Consider the following 20,505-nt stretch of genomic DNA (forward strand, 5'->3'; position numbering starts at 1 on the left):
GTCCTCTCGCCACATCTCCCCGCCATGAATTTCTTCATCTTCTTCTTTGCCGTTTCCAAACCATTTCGCAGCCAATTACCATATTGGGTAATTTTATGCACACCCGCCGCCTTTTGTCTCGGTACGTTCGACCGACGCAGCTGTAATATACTTACGCAACGCGTGCACGAAGCGTCCGATAGGCGTGGACTTTTGGAAAATCCGAGTGAGCAACAAATTTGCCGAAAGTTTCAGAACGCTAATTTCTGGGCAACAGGATCGACGCCGCGGCAAAGTTCACGCACGACATTCTTCCAAGACCTCGATACCCTTGCGTACCCTTAAGGGCTGGTTCACACCGGGGACGGTGGTTTGTAGGAGAAAAAACGCGAAGGTGGCTCGGTGCACAGAGCACGTACGCGCTTCGTGAGAGAACTCGGCCGATTCGTACGATAACGACGGCGTACGGGCTGCTTCCGAATTGCTGTTTTCGCTCGGACACCGGCCCGGGCAACGTCGTGAAAATGAAATGAGAAGTAGAACGGTCACGTCCGTGGAATTCCACGCGATTTCCAAGACAGATCGCGCGGACGCTCGCGATGTGGACGCGCTTCTGATCCCCGATGCAAAGTGTTTCGTCTGGCGAAGACCGATCGGTGGTCGGGTACGCATCGGGCACGCATCGGGCACGCATCGGCCAGGCTAAATATTCCGTCGCCTGGGACGGCCGAGTTGGAATGCGAGACGCGGCCAATTCGTCGACCATTCATTCTTGTTCGAATGAGATACGATAATCGAGCGATTTCGAACGCGTTCACCGGGACGGTGATGCACGATAAATTTGAACGATCGTGCCGGCAGGTTCGCGAGCGATCGCCTGTTCGGCTCTCGAATCGCGTCTAGCGATCATCCGCTCGTCCGATCCCGGGACCGTTAATGCATTTCATTCTTATCAATGGCGGCCGCGCGCGGTGACAATTATTTTTCCCTTAATGTCGCCCCTAAATATCGTCGAGGTCGCTTTATGTCCCTCGCCGTTGGAACTTGGCGCGCAACCACTCGACGATACGACTCCAGATTCGAGAAGCGTAAACCGACGAACAAGATTCTCGGTGAAATTTATTAGCTAGCTGTAAATTATGGCACGGTACACCTGTGCTTTACCGCGTACCGTCGACTTGTCTCGGGGCTCCGATCACTCCGATGCGTCTCTTTATAGCCCCCGACTTCTACTTCCGGCCCGTTGACCGTTTTTTTGATATCAGTGCTCCAATCCTCTCGCCGCTTTCGAATAGGCGGCCGAGAACGCCGCTTGTTATCCGGCTAATCTTGACGTTTCAAAGTGCTCCGTAGGATACGTAACACCTTTACCACTTTAATCCACGGCCAGCTGCCTCTTAATTCCTCCGAGGTCCAGATCTCATCGCCGCGTATTAATTAGGGTTGATTAACAGCCGACGATTAAGGACCTCCGCAGAGTTTTTAAACTGTGCCGTAAAAAATTTTATTCCCCTTGTTAGCCTGTTAAGTAATACGCATCGTTCTCGATACGAGAACGACCAAATGGTTTGCCCCGAAACCGACGTCCCCGAATATATCACGTTATCATCCGTCGTTGAAATGCTCGCGGGTTTTACACGAACGAGACTCGAAACGTCTCGATGACATTCCTGCGGTAGAACGGTTTCCTCGAGTTTAGAACCCAATTAATCGCAACTCCCTGATTATATCGCAACCAGCAAACTTTGCTACTCCCCACGGATCGTATTCTATAAGGGCGTCAACTACCGGAGTGGCGTCGCCAAGTATGCGAGCTGCCCATCAATTGCCAGTTCCGAAGGTCGTTGAAAACGGACAGATAATGCCTGTCTCTGTTAATACCAGCTGTCTCGCAAACTGACCTATTTCGGGGATTCCTTGGAGTGTAATGTCTCAGCGCGGGCTATTGTCTGTTCGAACTGAATGGACGACAGAGTAATGGCGCGCTTTACGATTTAACGATTTAATATTCGCGCGCGGTAAGTGGCCGCGCTTTACAACCCCGTCGCGAACCAGATTTAGCCGTTTACAGTCGCGGTTAAAACCGCGCCGCGTGAATCACACGCGGAAAGAATTCACCCCGTGTCATAAAATCCGCTTAAGTAGAAAAGTCTATCGCGGGGCGACGCGTCCCGTTCCCGGTCGAAACTGGCCCCCGCGCGAGTTGCGTATAATTACAACCGCGTCGATGAAATATGAACGCAGTTAATCAACCGCCTTATTCGAGCGTGTTCCTCCTCGGGAGGAACCGGGGAGAGAAAAAGAAAGACGGAAAGAGAAACATAACACGGTACACATCTCCGGCATCAATCTTCTCCAAATCGGGCTGGAATTATCGGGCATCGCGCGAGATGCATGAAACGATACGATACATCGTCTCTTTCTCTCTTGACACTAAATTTCGTACCGCAGCGATACCATCTTCCCACAATCTGAACGTCCCACGCAGAGAGCTCCCATGGCGCTACGAAGAGGGGAAAGATGTCGCTAGACGGGACGCTCCATCGAGCGTTTCGCTCGATGATATCTACTACTTACTTTTACCGAACGCTCGTTGCGAGGTTTACACGGCTGCGCGCGTTCACAACGGCCCCCGATGTTACTCGAGGCACGGCGACGCACGGCGACGCACGCCAGGATACGCACTTGTCGTTCACCCACTTGTCGCCCTTCCTGCTTCCAGGGTTCACCCTCGCCAGGGATGAACCCGTCGCACTCGTCGTACGCGTCGCCAAACCCCAAAACCGCTGAATGGCGAAGGCTTTCTCCGAGTGAAAACACGCGACACGTGCATCCCGCATCGAACGGACACGTGCAACGCGTCCTCCGGTTCCACGCTCCTCCGAACCCCGTCGTTACGCATCGCGCTTTCCGTTCCAATAACACTGGCCAGCCAGCTCGCTACCGAGTCGTCGAGAGCGATGCCTCGCGGCGAAACTACCGGTCGAAGATTTCGCGTATAGGTACGCACGGTTCAAGAAATACGACGGCCACTTGTTGCTAAAAAAGATTGCATCTGAGAAACGTTTAATGCTCCCTCAGACGCTACGAATAGGTTCATGAAACTTGGAAGACACGGCGTCTTTGTATTCAGAGGAATCACCGTCTAGCGTTTACTCGTCGAGAAACAGGGGTAGTTTTGTTACCTGTGAATTGGCATTTGCTGACTTGGCATTGCTGTAACAGCATCTTCGTTGTTGTTCGATATTAAACTATTGATGAGTCTGGTACATTTCTGTGAAAGAAAACCGGATTTCTATCTCGAGAAGAACCACCATGCACGCCTCTTCATCGCAGCAACTGTTCAAGCACCCATGGACAAAAGTATAACGCGCAATAATACACTACGTACTCGTCGCAGCAGAGAGCAGCGACGAGCGCGGCTCAATCTCTCCAAGCGAGCAGTAAAAATCTTTTCTGTGTCGTTGCGGCCGGTCGTGTATCACGCACACTGGTCCCGAGGCAGCCTCTCCATTTTCCGACAACCGTGCTTTCTCCCCTTCGTGTCTTCGCATCCACTTTCCCACTCTCGCTCTCCTAGCTCTTTCCCTTTGACTTTTCGCGTTCCCAGAGAGAAGAGGCGCTGCCGTCCCGTTCCTTGAAAACTTTTCGACCCCTCGCCCGTAAACGGAGCGAGTCGCCTCACGGCGAGAAAGGGGAGCTTTCGCTCTCTAATTGAACGACCCTTGGTTGGCCGCCGCAGCACGCTTCGCCACGAGGGTGAGGGTTTATCTCGACGCGCGTTAACGCGAGGCTAGGACCGAACCCGGGTGCACCGTGGCCAGGATAGAACGAGGGACTCCGCCTTTATTCAGGCCTCGCGACCTACACGCTCCTGCCGCCTACGATCCGCTTCGTCGCCGGTTTATTAAGCGGCCTGGCCCTCCCGCTATTTTCACGCAACAGTTTGCGGTGCGGCCCCTTTCGGCTTCACCCTCGATCAGACGAACGCGTGTCAGCGGCGGCCAATTTTCCTGCGCCGTGTTACTTCCGGGATACGTCACTCCTGCAGGGGATTCAGGCGCGAAATTCCAGATGGACGATCTTCTCTCGCGATCCTAGAGTCGTTGTTCCCATCGTTGATCGAGGAAGATATTCATTTCGCTCGTTTGTCTCGATTGTGCAGCGTTTTCGAACGATCGAGAAACGTCACCCGTCACAGAGTTAGGTACGCTATATACTTGAGTTAAAGGTAATCAACAAATGCGTGTTCACGTTACGCGGTATTTTTCACAACGCTGCTCTATTCGTGCATAATGGTTAACCCGTTCCGAGCATGAATTCCATAGGAGTGCAATCTACAAGTTCCTCTATTCGAAATCTCTAAAGCTCGTTACGATTTCCAAAGGCTTCACGGATCGAAGCGCGCTTCGGCTCTATCCCGCCACACGAACCAGTTGGCGAGTCGCTCTAGAGAAAAAGCCACGCATAGAGGGAGCGTGGTGGAACGATCGACATGACAGAGGAGGTGTACCAATGAGTCGGATGGAAAACGACCCTCGCCCGCCGGGGTTACCCGACGCTCCTCCATTTCCTCCCTTCCTTCCTTCCTTCCTTCCTTCCTTCCTTCCTCCCTTTCTTCCTTCCAGCTAGCCACTTTCCCGCTTATTCAGCAATGATTCAATTCGGATGTGCTTTTTACGCCCAGCAGCGTCTGTGGGTGGTTACCGAGCCGCGGTCGCAGTCTAGCCAAAGCCGAAAAGGGGGAGCGGAACGGAAGAGGGCGACGACAGGGTGAAAACGAAGAAGGGACGCGAGGTTATCCAGCCGCTGAAAACAGATTGCCCGGCGTTCGACCCCCCGCCGCCCTCTTCTCGCCCTGTTACGTCACGCCACCCCCGTCAGAGAAAAACCGAGAGCACAGAGCCGACTAACCAACAAGTCGTTCCTTTAATTCGACTTACCCGCTACTTTTTTTTCCCCACGGTCTCCTCGGGGTCGATCCACCACCTGGCAGGATTCTTTACAACGGGGCTTCTCGCGCGTTCACTTGCCGCTCGTTATCCGATGCATCTATTTTACGTAATTTTCATGCACGTGCAGCGATCGGGGTTCATCGATGCAACGTGAACCGCGAGTACGTTCGTCCTATAGAAACTTGTGAGCTTCTTTCAAGTGACACTGCCATTTCCCGTGTTTCCTTCAGAGCCTTATCGATTTCGTGACTTCCAGGTGGATTTTACGTGGATAGCTCGTTCCGTCGTTTTGGAACGTTCGCACGGACTTGAATGCGTTTGTTAATACTACCCCTGGTGATGATCAGTCGGTGACTCGTCGCGAACTGAAAGCGTACGTGCACATTATTTAATTTACCTTCCGACTCGATTTCTTTTCGTTTCGTTACAACGTTCCCAACGACTGATTCTTATATTCTCGTATCATTTGTGTTTCACGGACTGTTTCGTTCGCGCAAGATCCGAGTATCACCGTCTCCACTGTACAATTACCATGGCGTCGGCTAACTTTATATCCGTACCTCGGTTCGTGTCTCGAACTGCTAGAATTTGTTATACATCGTACACTGTCACGGTTAATCCTATACTTACTTCTGTCTTACACGATCTGGTACCACTGTCGACGCATCGGCAGCCAACGTGTTATTACCGCTTCCCTTATTTCCGTCCCGAGTAACAAGAAGTCCTTCGAAAGGTGACTCGTACCTCGTATTTGTTGCCCGAAACGATCTCAACGAGAGCGGCAGTGTGCGCCTACCGGCGGCAATACGATCAGGAGCAAAACGAATCGAGTCTGGCAAATGGGGCATTATTTCAAAGGAGGAGAACAACACCGCCTCGAGCCGCTGTCAATTCCATTAAAGACCCGACCGAAGTTCGTGTTAAAACGCCCTTCCTTGCGCGGGACGAGGATATCGCCGGTGTCGTGAATCAGTCGTCGCTCTTTCACGGGGCCTGTCGTACGAAAAAGCACCCTTTTCTTGAGAAACCTTAACGACCAGATCGAGCACCGGGCCCCGCTTAATGTCCTCGCTCGACAAAGTAAATCGACAGCGGTCTAGTCAATGTTCGTCACGAATCTCTTGTTCCTCCTCTCAAAATTGTCCAAACTGAGTAACAATGGGGTGAAGTGAAGCGAAGGGGTGGACAGTGGTGTTATCGCCAAACATCTAGTTCCCTTCGAATCTCTATGCGTTCACAAAGTGCCGAGATTTACACGCACGCCCGCAGAAAGGGTTCATTTGACCCACTGTGGACAGTTAATAAATGAATTAAATTGGAAAATAAACGGGAGATTACGTTACAGTTACAAAATAAGGCTACCACTTTTTAATTAGTCGTATCGCAAAGATCGTTATATATTATGGAGATACAATGTGTGCAGTACCGATACCATAAAGAACATTACGTCCTGCCTACCTTTTCAAGACGTCACTGAGACCATAATTCGCACCAAAATCGCACCTGCGAACGAAATCACGCGAACACGTCGATAATGAGAGCTATGCGAATCTATGTACAATATCTCAGGATGGAACGGAATCGACGATGAAGATAAGTGGAACGCGGAGAATACCGCGTTCGATACCGCGGGCACAATGAGGAACAGAGTCGGCCAGAGGCAAAGGAAAGCCATCGCCGATGGCAGATTTTGCGAAAGGGCCTCGCAAATCAGAGGGTGTCCGTCTAAGAGCTGTTGCGCTCGATGGACGTGACGTAATAGGACGGTTCGATGTAAGAACGAAAGCATCGGTCCCATTCGGTCAGTCCGCATATTAAGAGCCCGGGACCGTGTAGCCAGAAGCGGGCAGCTGCCGGCTCGTTTGCAGCACGCGATACTCCGCGCTCTCACCTGTAACGTATATCTCGAGCTATCTCTCTCTCTCTCTCTCTCTCTCTCTCTCTCTCTCTCTCTCTCTCTCTCTCTCTCTCTCACCCTCTTCCTCTTCCTGTTGGTTCGTGCTCGTATCTATCTCCGCGAGGAGCACTCGAAATTATTATTCCCGTTCGCCTGCTAAAGGCCCCCGTATCTCGCTCGTTTAATGTGTACAGGGTGTTCCCGATATTCGAGTACCAGGCCTCCGTCTACCCCTCTCGCTCGCTCCCTCGCCCTTTGGTACCTGTCTCTCTGCCCGGTTGGCTGCACAGGCGATTTCTCACCGCGGACGCGGGGATATATCGCCGCGGCGATGATTCCGCAGTGAAATAAGCGCGCGTCAATGAAGTGCGCTCGTGGTTATTGCCTCCAGTTATCGCTGGTTAATTATTGCACGGTCCATCGCGTTATCTTTTATCGACGACACAGTGGAATTTGTGTTACGATACGCGTGTATGTGAGGTGATCCAGGGATCTAGCGAAAGAAATATCAGTGTTTGATATTCTGATACAATATCTCTTGTATCGACGCTTATCGTCAACTAGAAAAGTTAGAATAATCAGTGATAGTTACAAGCAACAATTGTAAGGTACACGAGTGTCGCAGTCGAGTGTCCACCTTGGACTTCTCTATAAATAGCAGTGATTTTCCCCGGATCGTCCCAGCCCTCTTCTTCCACTGTCCTTTTGATCGAGCGAATCGCGGGGAGAAAATCCGGCCGTCGACGCTCCCGGCGTCCTCGGGCGCGCATAAGCGCGTCGTAGCGATTTCGATCACGCGCCACGGCGAGCCCGCCTCCGGTGATCGATGATCGTCGCGAACCGACTCTGGGAACGTTCCGTGCGATCCCATTGACAAAGAATATCGACGGCCAATTGCGAAATCGCGCGGCGCTCCTCGGCAATCCGGGCACGATCGCGCTTAAACGATTGATAAAAGCTGCTGGCCCGATCCATCATGATGCTCGGCTCGTCGCTGTGTTCGATCGCTCGGCGATCAGGTGAAGAGGAGGAAGAAAAAAAGAGAGAGAGGGGAAGAAGAAGAAGAAGAAGAAGAAGGTGGAGAAGAAGAAGGAGGGAAAAGAGACACGGGGACCGGGGGTATAATTTGTATTGCTTTTCTCGATCGAGTCGTCTCGTTGTCGTGATCGCCCTTAAACCGGCCATCAACCGGGAGTAATTATTGCCCCCGCTGATAAATTAATATCGCTGGATGCTTCCCGCGGCTACGTCCGGCGATAACTGTTCGATAATGTATTCCGTCGACGGGAGTCGAAAGTGGTTCGGCCGTGGAGCCTGGTTTTACATACCGGGCAGAAAATACGCGTACAACCTAATTGCGTTCAAAAAGAGTTTAATTCGAGGCTCGAATTAGTCAATCAGAGGAAAACACGCCTATATATAGATCGATGTCGTTCTGGCCGCGCAATTTCCTCGCAATTTTCTCGCAATTTCCGCGCGCAATTTCTCCAGCGCTCGTAGAACGATGGAGTGTCGCCGCGGAGTAGCCGCTCGATTCGAACGAGCTGAATGGTCGCGATCGAACGGGTAGAACGGAACCGGTGCCCTTCTTTCCGATTCCTCGCGGGTGACCCGATATCAGCGAGCGTACGCGTGTACCCGGTACCAAACATAATGCCCGCCTCGGCTACGCCGGCACGATAAATTATCGTAAACGCATGTTAACCGCCCGCCTTGGATATTTGTTAACAGGTTAGAGTAGGCGGCGCGTGTGTACTCTCGTTCCGTCGTTACACGTACGTTTATACGCGCATAAAACGTGCCCGGTTATGGCCGGCTCTCCGCCGTGTTCCTCTCGTGACCGCTTCCTCCGTTCCGCGAGGACTCTGTCCGTCCCCCTTCGTCTCGACGTGAAAGTCGAAAACGGGGATCGCTCGATCGGACGGAACCCCTTTTTGTCGCTGAGAATTTTCACAACGCTACGGCACACGCGGCAGACATGCAGTTAGGTATTTCGCTCCGCTCGTGTTTCCTGCCAGACTAGTTTCGAGCGGCGGTTCGCTACGAGATTTCATTTGGCCAGGGCATTTTGCTGCCCCCGTTCCACGACACGAGCTTTTCCCGTCTATTATTGTGCTTTTAACTTTCCGCGCACCGAGTTATTAGACGATGTACTCCCGGATGTAGCTGAGAATCGTCCAGGTCTCGACATGGTTTCACGCACAGATGAATATTCGTGTTACGGGTACAAAAATCTCGTATTAGAGTATCGACCACTCTACTTTTTCGCCTTTATAGATGCCGTCTGACAGCTCTCGATGCTCGCACACGCGGAGCAGAATTGCCCTTGGTTGGCTGGTACACCCTACGCGTGGTTGCAACTTTTCTTTTCCCCGACGTTTCAAAGTTACAATGTTTCGTACGTTTCGCCCAACTCTAGAAATAACTAACTCGCCCTGTACACTTTCCGTCGGCGTACAAAAATGCTAATTACTACCCATCCGAACACCGCGTCGAAGCCTAAATTATGGGCCGTGTTACGCGCCAAGTCGAAGGCCAATTGGCCGTGGCGATATCTGGATCCTTATCGTTCCTTTTTATCCGGCCATTAATCACCGATATCGCGTACCGAAAAAGCGTAAAAACGAACGCGGAACGGTTTCCGGTTGTTGCACGCGAGTCTTAACCCCGTCGACCTCGCGGGTGGAAGGGCAAAACGGCGGTGTCGGGGCCTCGAAAAATTGGCTACCCGGTGATACATGGGTGGAAGAAATGTCATTTATCCGTATTATATATGATATCGGGCCGCGAACGATCGGCGGATATGTACGCGGAAACGGAGTGCCGGCTGGTAGCTACGGGGCGAGGGGCCAGACGGGACCGTAAACTCCCTGCTTTAACCTAAGTTATCGCCGCGCCGCTGATTATTAATGTTGCCACTATTAATAACCGCAGGTTACCCGGATCGGGGACCGGTGAAATATTGTACGGCGCACCTGAATAAGTGACTCGAACGTGGCGCGAGAAAAAGGGAAAAGCCCCTCGTGTTCGATCGCGGCCGAATCGCGCCCGCTGCTTGGGATTATGACGATTCATTGAATTTCCGCCGATGCCAACTTCTAGTCTTCCATCGGGCTGCACTTTCTCCGCGTAGTAGCGAATGTACGCGTCACTCGTAATTACTATATACCTGACGCCAAGTTGAACGAGTTCCCATAATTTCGCGATGGCTTTATTATTTGTGTATCTATTTTATGTAACTTTGACGTATAGACGGATTACGTTTCTGATGTACCGAATGCAAATTTAAAGCGGATCTCTTATCAAGAATCACATTGAGTTGTAGTAGAATTGACCAGAGTACGAAGCTGGGGTAATTCTATTTCTCGTTCCAAAAACAAACTTTAAACTCGTCTTGCAAATGTTAACGCTAACCGTGTCCAGTGCACAGCGCACGATTGTTAGGTGTTCGCACTGAATACTATTCCTGGGACTTTTTAACGCTCGAGCCACAGCGAAATGTTCGTTGGGAAATCCTCGACGTCGACTCGAAGCGATTCGAACCGGTATAAGGACATTCCGTGGTTTCCTTCCGTTGGGACGACCGTTTTAACGCATTCTAACGTAATGGCCGTTTCTTGTAAAGAAGTTAATTGGTTCCTGCGACCGGTTGATTGTACACAGTCGCGACTTCATTGCTGTTCCTGTTCGACGATTTTCACCCGCGTTGCTCGTTCACCGGTCGCTCGCGCTCGGATGGCTACGTCTAAATTATTCACTTTCAACCATGCTCGGAGATAGACGCGATGGCACAATCTTAGGCTCGTTTCCTGCAGTTTCGCAGAGATTCATTTTCCTATCGCCTTTGTACGAAATAGTGGCTGATTACGCGGTGCGTCGAGGTTCGACTCGTCGTCGGCATCCGGGGACGACGAGTGGGACGAGGTTATATAAACGTTGCCATCGCCCATTTTGTGTAACGACGATGACAAGTACATCGTATTGAAACGTTAAATTAGTATTTATAATACGCTGAACACTCTATATCTTGCAATCGTGTTACAGTTACCAAGGGGGTGGTTTCTTATGGAGAACAAGGTATACAATTTTTCAATATAAATCTCTTGTGTCATGTGGCCTGCCATTTTCCATCGCTGTAATACACACGTCGTCTATTCTGGCCACGTATTGACTGAAAAAACGCGACGGAAGGGCTGCGAAGGAGACGCGTTCGACCGCGGAAGCACAAGCCTCGGCAGCGAACGCACCGCCGTCGCTTCGCGTTTCAGAGCCGCGTCGACACGCACAGGTGCAACGAAACGCGCATACCGTCCGCTGGTCGCTCGTGTAGGTGCCGCTCGTCCAGCAATTTCACCGGGATCTGCATATTTTAGCACGGAAACTTCCGTCGATCATTATCCGTACGCGGCGACGCGGGCAAGTCGCGGATCCGCACCCCCGCCTCGGTGGCGCACGCTCTCCGCCGCCGCCACGCGAGCCCTTCGTGCGGACCGTGCTAAATCTTTGCGTCTTGGGAACACGGAAAATATTCGTGACAATGGGAAAACGTCCGTCGTGCGAAACCGAGTAGACGCGATTTATCCAGATACGGCTGACTCTGTGCTGGCGCGTTCGTGCGCAAAGGTGAAATCGAGAGACGATCAGGATCGACCGCGGCGTGATCGATTGATTCGAAAGCGGCGCGCATTGTGTGTTGTAACTCGATAAGAGGCTCTCATGAACGAACCGATCGAAACCGCGGCGCAAACTGGATCGCGTGACACTCTGTGATAATTGTGGGACCGAGACTGTACTTGTACTACCACCCTCCTTGTGATCCGTTTCGTTGTCTCGGGAGAGTGACAGCTACCAATTTAACAAATCATCTATAGAAAATATTTACGGAGAACGAATAAATGGTTGGACAGTTCAGAATTCGCTCAAAATATTTGGTAATATTGTGAGATAGGGTATTCTAATTAAAGAGCATAGAATTGTGCATTAATTAGTATACGCTGACTGGAAGGCTCGTTTACCGCATGATCCTCGCTCCGATTTCTCGACCCTTCTATTGTCCACCGAATTCGTTCGTTTCGACATTACCTGTTGATAAATATGAGCGAGGTATTTTCTCACAGGGCAGGTATATCGGGTCGTTTCATCTGCACGCACCACCCCGCCGCCTCTAACCGCGGCCATCCAGCCTATTTACAACGAACAGGACGCGGGTCACCGTTGTAAGAACCTCGGCTACGGCCACGAACGCCTGGCTTAATTTTAATAACTATAATTAGCAGCACTTATCCGGTCGATAAAGAACTAAGAGTCCTGCTCTGGGTTCACCTAGCGACGCGAATCACGAGCGTGGCTGTTGGCTGTAGAAAAAAGCACGTACGAAAGTATCGTAGAAAATACCGGAGGAAATATCAGGGAACCGATGCAACGATTTATATAAGTGGCCGCGCCGCGAACTTCAGCGGTCCTCGTGTCGTACCAAAATGGCGTTAGAACGCTGTTCGATAGCAGTCGCGTATGCTTGTAACGCTCCGCGTTGAGCGGAAAAAGTGTTTGTCGGTTTTTATCCGCATTGCCAATGTTAGACGGGAACAATTAAGATGTAGGGAATTTTTCAAATTCTTGCGAAACCGAATAAAAGTAATACGCTTTTGACAGTGAAGGAATTTTTCTATGAATTAATCACTTGACGCAATCTCTAAGTCGAGTTAGTAGTTTAAAGGAAAATAAACTATTCAGAATTTCTAAATTTTTCCTGATGCGAGGCAGAAGTAGTAGAATTCAAGAGATTTATATAAATCCGCTAACGAATGATTGATCGTCGACTGCAACCTTTGTATCCATCGAATCGATACCCTTAAAGAGAAAAAGGTTCCACAGAATTTCCACGAGTTTTTCGGCGCAGAGCAAAACGTATATACCGGCGAAGCTGAAAGAATGTCTTACTGACTGAGCTATCTATAAACCTGCCAAAGAATGACTAATCAACGAGCAGAATCAATGTATCAACTCGACACTTCTAAGAAAAACAGATTATCCACAATTTCCGAAAACACGTCCGGCGATTCTAATCGGTACAGGACAACCAATAAAGTCCAATTATAAAACCCCACGCGAGTGCACGATCTTCGAGTTCCCCGGTTGAGATACGACGCGACGCCGGCGTGGTCGCTCGGAACACAACAGGCCAGAGATAAGAAAGGCGTAGCGAGCGAAAAGAGGAAAGTAGCGGATGAATTTCAACGAGTACCGTGATTCGACGCCGCTTCTTCCCTCTGCATACGCGTAGGTTGCTGGCTCGTCGTCGCCCTTTCCAAGAAGATGGCCTCGCACTGGCATCGGCCAACCCTTGGCCGTCGCGGATGCGTTATAATTACCTATTCGTCTTCGATGGCGACGCAACATCGCGGTGCGTGGCGTGTCGTTCATGCGACGCTTTGCACCCGATCGCAGATAGTGGACGACCGCTCCGTGACGGTGGTAACGGGTAGCTGCCTCTCAGCGTCGTGTTCCGTCGTGACCCGTCGTCGATTACGCGCGTCGCGAACGCAGGACGCAGCTGTTTGCATGCGCAATTTCACGTCTGCCGATTACAGAGGATTCGAGTTACCCGAGTCGAAGTAATTTGCGTAATTTCGATGGGAAGTTGGTTTCAGTTCCTGCGACTGTTTAAATTACGCTCAGGTTGAAAAGTTTCGAAACGAAACGTAGCGAATAAGCTTCTTCAAAAAATGACTCAAAGTCGCTTCGATATCGAAGTTCGTTCCATTCGTCTTAAATAAGAATATGTCCAGTAAAAACCATCACCGCGATCTCCCTTCGTATCCACTTTCACCGGAACTAGCTCGAAGAATTAATCAACATTCGAGATCAGCGATTCAAAGACGATCGAAACGATCGATGGCAGTAATGACACGATACGAATCATGGAGCATACTCTTGTGACGTACTCCATTATCCGTTGCAATATCGCCAGCAATTCCTAACAGCCCCGCGACGAGTCCACAATCGCGATACCGTCCGAACATATGCTTCGTTAGCGTCCCTTTCCGTTCCCTTTTTTGCGTTTCCATTTCGCGTGCATTGGTTTTCCCTGGCACGCCATTACCGTCGCGCGCCTACGTCCGTTTCGCGCGACGCATCGCGACTCCGTGAGCAGAACGAGCAAGCTAGACAAGGGGTTGCCGTGCGTGCGCGCATATTTGTAAAACGCGGGATTATGAAAGCGAGCGGGCAATTAGCCGGCACGGTCGAATCGTCAGTTTTGTGTCGCGTCGCATCGACGCGACGGGACCACGGTGTGGCTCTTTGTTACGAGAACAGCGACGCGTTTATGCCTCGCAGCGGGATTGAAACGGAGAACTCAATGGAACGACGGATAATGATCCGACCGGTTGCAGAATCGTTTAGCCGGTCTCACGAAAGATCGCTATCCCACCGCTCGAATGGTCCGCTTCCGGCTTCGCGTTGCGACGCGTTCCCTCTGTTCTCGATTAAAAAGATCCACGATTGTTTCGATCATCGTCCGCGCTATGTTTAGACGACGCGACACTTCCTTCTCTGTCTCATCCTCTTTACGTTACGACAGTGTTTGATCATCTACCTGTTTGCCAGGAACAATTAGTCGCGGTTAAATGCAGCTCTTCGGTGTTATTTAAAGGCTTGGGAACTGCTGATTGCTTTCAACCTACACTGGCTCGTGCTCGCGCGAAGGTGTTACGATAAAATTGCATCGCTATCCGTACACGTAGCCAATAGCAAATGATACAAGTGTGCGAGTGAAATGTGATTTTCAAGTCGCGCAATACCGTTTTAGATGGTACAGTTATGAATATTTGGTTCTCGAAAGAAAACAGTTACCGTTGATTGAAATTCCTCGTTTCCGTTCGACTGATTCCGCGATACTTGACGTAACGAGAGATAATACGCGGATATATGTAGGAGGATACACAGATAATTCTAAATGCTTCATTTCCACGCACTTCACCGACCGCTTCTGCCCGTTCCGTCGCGAAACCTACGCTGTACAAGCCCCCTCCCCCCACCCCCGTCAGCCTATATGACGGTACAAACATTTCCACTTGACTTAAGCAGCGGCGCGCATAAGACTAATTAGCCGCGAGAAAAATTGCTTCCGGCTAGAGGATCGGATCGATCCTTCATCAGGCCGGTGGTGGGTGAAGCACGATCCTGAGAGGCGACTATTTTTCAAGCGGCGACGGTGCTCGTCGCGCGGTCGCTTCCAGGAAAACGCTTCCCACCAGCTGGAGCAGACACCGGAGGGTGATGTCTCCGCAATCTCCTGATGTATCGACTCTCCTCTTTGTTTATAAATAAAGTTCGACGATGCCCGTGTCGACGTGGCTGGTGTAGGTGTCCCCGTATAAAGTATGGCGGGGCATCCGCGCGACGCCCTACTCGGCTAGCGGGGTAAAAATGGAAATGCGTGGCAGCGGGCGGTATAGGCGAAACCCCGCGGTTTCGACTGTTTTCGAAGGGAACCAGGCCGTGAGAGAGGCGGGGTGCTGCGTTTTCGCCGAAAACGCCAGTTCCTGGTCCGCGCGCCGATGAAAATAAGGCGATTTATTTCCTTTCCTTCCGAGTTTCGCTTCCCTTTGCCCATTCCTCTTCGTCCGGAGGATACATCGGCCAAGTCTCAACCCTTTGAATTCTCGCGAACCGATTTGCCGGCTACATTTCTCCGCTGCGAAATCGTATATATGTAAGAAAAATTGCAAGAGATCTCTATCTCTTACAAAACTGATCCACCATCACCGTTACCGATGCACAATATTCAAACATTGGACCGATACGAAGATAAATTCGATCATCGATGGCATCAAATTTTATTCGTGGACCGAGGCATAACCTCTCTACTCTTTGAAACGTTTCCACGTTGATCGAGAAGCGAGAAACAGGGGTCCACGGTGTTGGTCGTACCGTTTGAATTCTGAAATCTACCGGCGACCAGTGGCGAACGATCGAGAATTCTTTCCGAGGCCGTGCTAGACGCGCAGTAAAGCCTCCGGGGACCAGTGGAACGAAGAACGGAGAAGAAGAGGGCCGGGGTGAACGAGAAGGCAAGAGAGCGCCGCTGAACGGCGCAGTTTATTTCGGTCGGGTTAATTAGTGTTGCCTCGCGAGGTTTACGGTTGACATTTCGTTGGTCGTCCGTTCGTTCGTTCGTTCGTTCGTTCGTTCGTCGTTCCAGCGTACAGGAGGACCGGGGACGGCGATGCGGAGGACGGGCAAGGGGAGAGACCGGGTTTTTTACGGCAACATACTGGTCGGCCATACCGAGCGCCGGTGGAGGAAGACGAAGTCGCCGCGGTGAGGAGCAGCGTAGAAGGCGAGGACGACGACGACGACGACGACGACGACGACGACGACGACGACGACGACAACAACGAAGATGAAGAAGAAGAAGAAGAAGAAGAAGAAGGAGGAGGAGGAAGAGGAGGAGGACGAGAGACAAGGACACGATGGCCAATAAAACTGCAGTGCCCCTCGAAGGTGCACCGAAGGCGCCAGGGCCAGTCTGGACCTCCCTTATTAGCTCCCCTCTTTTCAACTTTTACCATCCGCCGGAGAGATCCCCGCGGACGGTCTTTTGTTTTATCCTACGGTGTGAATATCGCACCGTTTTACGGCCTCCAGATTAGACCTACCTTTGCGGCTGACGCCAGTGGTAGGCGGACGAGATGTGCGGCGTTCAAGAACGAACGTTCCGATGGATCGTCAACCTCGAGTAGGATCGATGATCGGAATTCCTTCGAATCGACGAACCGAAAGAATTGATTACCTTATCGGTAGATGGGTGAGTCTGGTTACATTTAGATCCGGTTGAATAGGTTGGTACGCGTTTCTCAGGGAAGCGCAGGCTCCCGAGGAGAGCTCTGTAATCCCGTGGTTAGCCGGACAGTTTACGGGGCACGGTCGCCGTGTCTCTCGATTTCCCTCTGTCTCGCCTTGAATTAGGTAGTTGAAATCTTTCCCTCGTTAGGGAGGCCGAGGCACCCGAACGAACGCGGAGAGGAGAGTAACGAATTACAAGAAACCCGGGAACGGTGGGCGAGATAAGGGAGGCGGCGGGGGGAAGGCCTTACCTAACTGGGTCGAGGGTGAAACAAAGAAGGAACGGTCAAAGAGGGACACGGACGGGTGAGATGAACGAGTAGTAAGGAAGGTGGATGGTTTGCTGCCTTATTAAGCGGTCTTATCGCTAGAGACAGCCCGGCTCGACACGGCCGTTTAACTTTTACTCGACCTGCAAACAAGTAGTGGACACACTGGCCAGGGAGATAGGACTCGCCAGCCTCTGCTGGCTGGCACCTTCTGGCCCTTATCACGCTTGAAAAACTTGACGGCTGTAAACACGAAACGACGCTGCTGCAACTGCCCGTCCAGATACCTCCGCGCGGCCGCGGCCGAGATTTACAATGCGTCTTTAAGCGGCGTTAACTACGCACCGGGATATTTAAGCGTTACTTAACAGAAGCACTCCAAGACGTACGATCGCGAGTAACGCGGCTTCGAGCTGCTTTAAAATATCGCCGTCTCGCCCGCGTTCTAGCGAGCACCGTTCGCATTGCTACGGGTGCCTACTTGTACGGTACGAGTTGATCCGCGATCAAATTTTCTTTAATTAAACGGCAACAGTCTTTCTTCTTCTTCTTCTTCTTCTTCTTCTTCTTCTTCTTCTTCTTCTTCTTTTGAGAGCGGCCCTCGAAGAAATCCTCTCCGCAAAAGAGTCCGTCTCGTTTCAGCAACGTGGCTTCGCGCGAAAGCTTCCCCGCGTCTCGCAGCCGGAATAATATTTACCCGCGCAAACAGGAGAAGACATCGAACGAGGGCGAGGCTCCGTTTTGCGGCGGCACCGTAAACAAAGGTGTACGCGCGAGCAAAGGCGGAGAGCAGGATTTAAACGGGTTATTGTGCGGTTTCGACGGGTCGCAGTGTCTCCACGAAAGGTAGTCGTGGCACGAGACGAGTCTCGTTACGAGTCGAGACGACGGTTAGCTCGAAAACGCGCGGCATTATGTCGGCGACTGTTCGTCGTGGGGGCGTGATCGGCAGGTCACTAGGTTTACGCAGCGCAATAAATCATTCGAAGAGGAGCCCCGCGCGCCCCACCCTCTGTCTCTCGGTTTCATCCCTCGAAAAACGGACCGAGGGCTCAGGTACAGAGAGGGGTCTTCTCGGAGGGATGCTTATCTTCCAAGGACCTCGTCGACCTGTCAGCTAATCCTATTAGCGGCACTGAATCTTGCGTTGCCACGCAACTGGCTAGTTTTCCACTGTCTTCCCGCTTTTTTCTCCTTTGATTTTCTTCGCCTCGACTCGGGGCGAATCGCCGCGAATCTCTCGCCAGAGTCCGCGAACCGTTTACCGCGCGATAACTCGCCGCAACGAATTCTAGCGTGCGAGACGAGGCCTGTCGGAACGCTTCACGCGTCCCTGTGCAGAGAATGCACGCGTACCGCCGCCGCCACCGCCGCCGCCGCCACCGCCGCCGCCGCCGCCGCTGCCTCGCAAATTGCTCGAGGCAACGCCGCGGAAAATCGTCTGCCACGCGGGCCGCATTGACACGAATAAGACACATGGCCGGCCAAGCATGATGCGAGGAAAACGCGACCATTTGCAGGAGCGCGCGGCGGCAACGCCTGGCTCTCCCGTACGGAACGTTCTTATTACGCCATCTTGGTTAGAACGGACGCACGGGGGGAGACGCGCGCGCGTTCCAGGAGGCCGCTGCCGATTCTCAGATACCTGCTCCAATTTGCCGGATAAATACTAGCTCCCGTCTAATAACCCGTGAAATTATTCCGAGTGCCACCGACCGACCGTGCGATCCTCCTCGGCTGTTTAGTACCCTCGACGATGGGTCGCGGTTCGCCAGATCTCTGCGTGGGGCGCCGGTTTCTCTTCGAAACATTCGATTCCATTCAGAGCGGAGCGATTGTTCATCGAGCTGCTCGAAATAATTGCCGGATTAGGTGACTCGGACGTTCGGGGGAACGTATTCAGGCCTTCCACTGGTCTGATTAGTTCAATTATCGATGAGTCTGGGATAACGAGAGCGGAGGATGTTTAGAGAAATCTTTGGAAATTCGATGTTTACCGAGTGAGATTCGATTCTGTCACGGTCTTTGGTCATTTTCTATTTAATTGCCTGGAACGGTTGCTAGTTTTGTGCAATCGTTCATTCTTCGTTCGATTTCGTGAAATATTTCAGAGCCAAGCCGAACGTTTCCTTCGACGGGAACCAAAAGTAACTCGATCATACGAATACGATATATTATCCGTGGGGAAATAAGAGTAAAGTGGAATAAATGCGGAGGCACCGTGGCGGAATTAGCAATATCCGACAGTTACGAAAATTAATCTTCGTTTTACTTAACAGACGTGCGCATACAGGAATACAAATTTCGACCGTTTTCGAGGAGATTACATTCATTACTCGAAATTGAATAGAAATTTCAAATAAATCACGACGCCGCTCGTATTAATTAACGCGCGGAAACATAAATAAACCGAGCAGACGATTCCGCGAATCTCTGACAACGTACAATTACCGGGAGTAATTAAATTATGAAAAATTTTCCACGTTTCCTTCGACCAGAGCCGTCCGAGTTGCCGCGAGAGACCCTCCGCGATGCCGTGAACGAAGAAAAATCTAACGACAACAGAACAAGATCGCAATCGTAACTCTTTAATAAACAGCTCGCACGAAAGTAAGGAACTCGTTACCTAAATGAAATAATGTGTACTACAAGCCCCGGATAACGATCGAACGCGATTCCTGCACGATCTATTGTTTTATTGTATTCATTCATACGCGGGTTATATTTCGCGCGCGCTCCTCGACGCGAGGATCCTCGATTTCCTCCGAATCTGTTCGCGTCGATCGCCGCGAATTCCACGAATTTCTGCTGCGTCTCTCGGTGGCCGCGGTGTGCCGGTCGCGAAGTCAGTCCCCTCGCGAGGTGCGCGTCGCGCGGAACGTTTCTCGCGAGGTGTCCTTGTAGCTGTCCCGCGTACGGTTTGCCCGTTCGCGTCACGTACCCGTGACAAATTCCCGAAGCCGTAGGAGCGTGGAAACGTCGTCCTTCGCGGCGATTTCACCAGCCTGGGAGGACAATGGCGCGACGATATAAGCCGGAAGAAGGTGGGCTCGTCGGGGAGGATAAGGAAGGATAGAGTGGGTGGAGAGTAAGAAGAGAGCCAGGCAGATTTATTTAAGTCCCTCGCCGTCGGGTTGACAAGAGTAGACTCGCGTAAACATACTCGTTTCTCCTTGTTTCGCGTCGTGGCCGTTTGTCGTGCCTTCGGCGGGGAAGCGACGAGGTGCGACGCGGCGCGGCGCCGCGCGACGCGACGCGACTCGTCGCGTCGGTGGTGGGGCGGAAAAGGCGTCGTCGCGGTCGTGGGCACGTTCGATTCGAAAGGACGCCCGCGCGCGAAACGGGCGTCGAATCGCGAGGCACGTACCGTCCCACGTGACACGCCCGTAGGGTAGCAACGGCCTCCCGGATTGGAGGGTTCCGTAAGAACCACGTCCCACGGTTGGATAGCGGGGGTGCTCCGGTGCTTTCGGTTTCCCTCGCCAGAGGGGGAACCGGGACGGAGCGGAGCGGAAGGCCGATGAAGTGGTGTGAGTGGTGGCGAGTCAGTCGCAGA

At 51.8% G+C, this 20,505-nt stretch overlaps 2 protein-coding genes across 2 annotated transcripts in view; one reads left to right on the forward strand and one right to left on the reverse strand.

Annotated features, from left to right (window-relative positions):
* Positions 1-20,505, reverse strand: part of LOC143429091 (uncharacterized) — a 324,872-nt gene that overhangs the window by 126,676 nt on the left and 177,691 nt on the right. The window lies entirely within an intron of this gene.
* The window catches only part of LOC143429075 (homeobox protein araucan), an 84,464-nt gene that overhangs the window by 3,622 nt on the left and 60,337 nt on the right, over positions 1-20,505 (forward strand). The gene's annotated exons all lie outside the window — the stretch shown is intronic.

This window comes from Xylocopa sonorina, chromosome 11 (assembly GCF_050948175.1).
Source record: "Xylocopa sonorina isolate GNS202 chromosome 11, iyXylSono1_principal, whole genome shotgun sequence".
NCBI classification, from domain to species: Eukaryota; Metazoa; Arthropoda; class Insecta; order Hymenoptera; family Apidae; genus Xylocopa; species Xylocopa sonorina.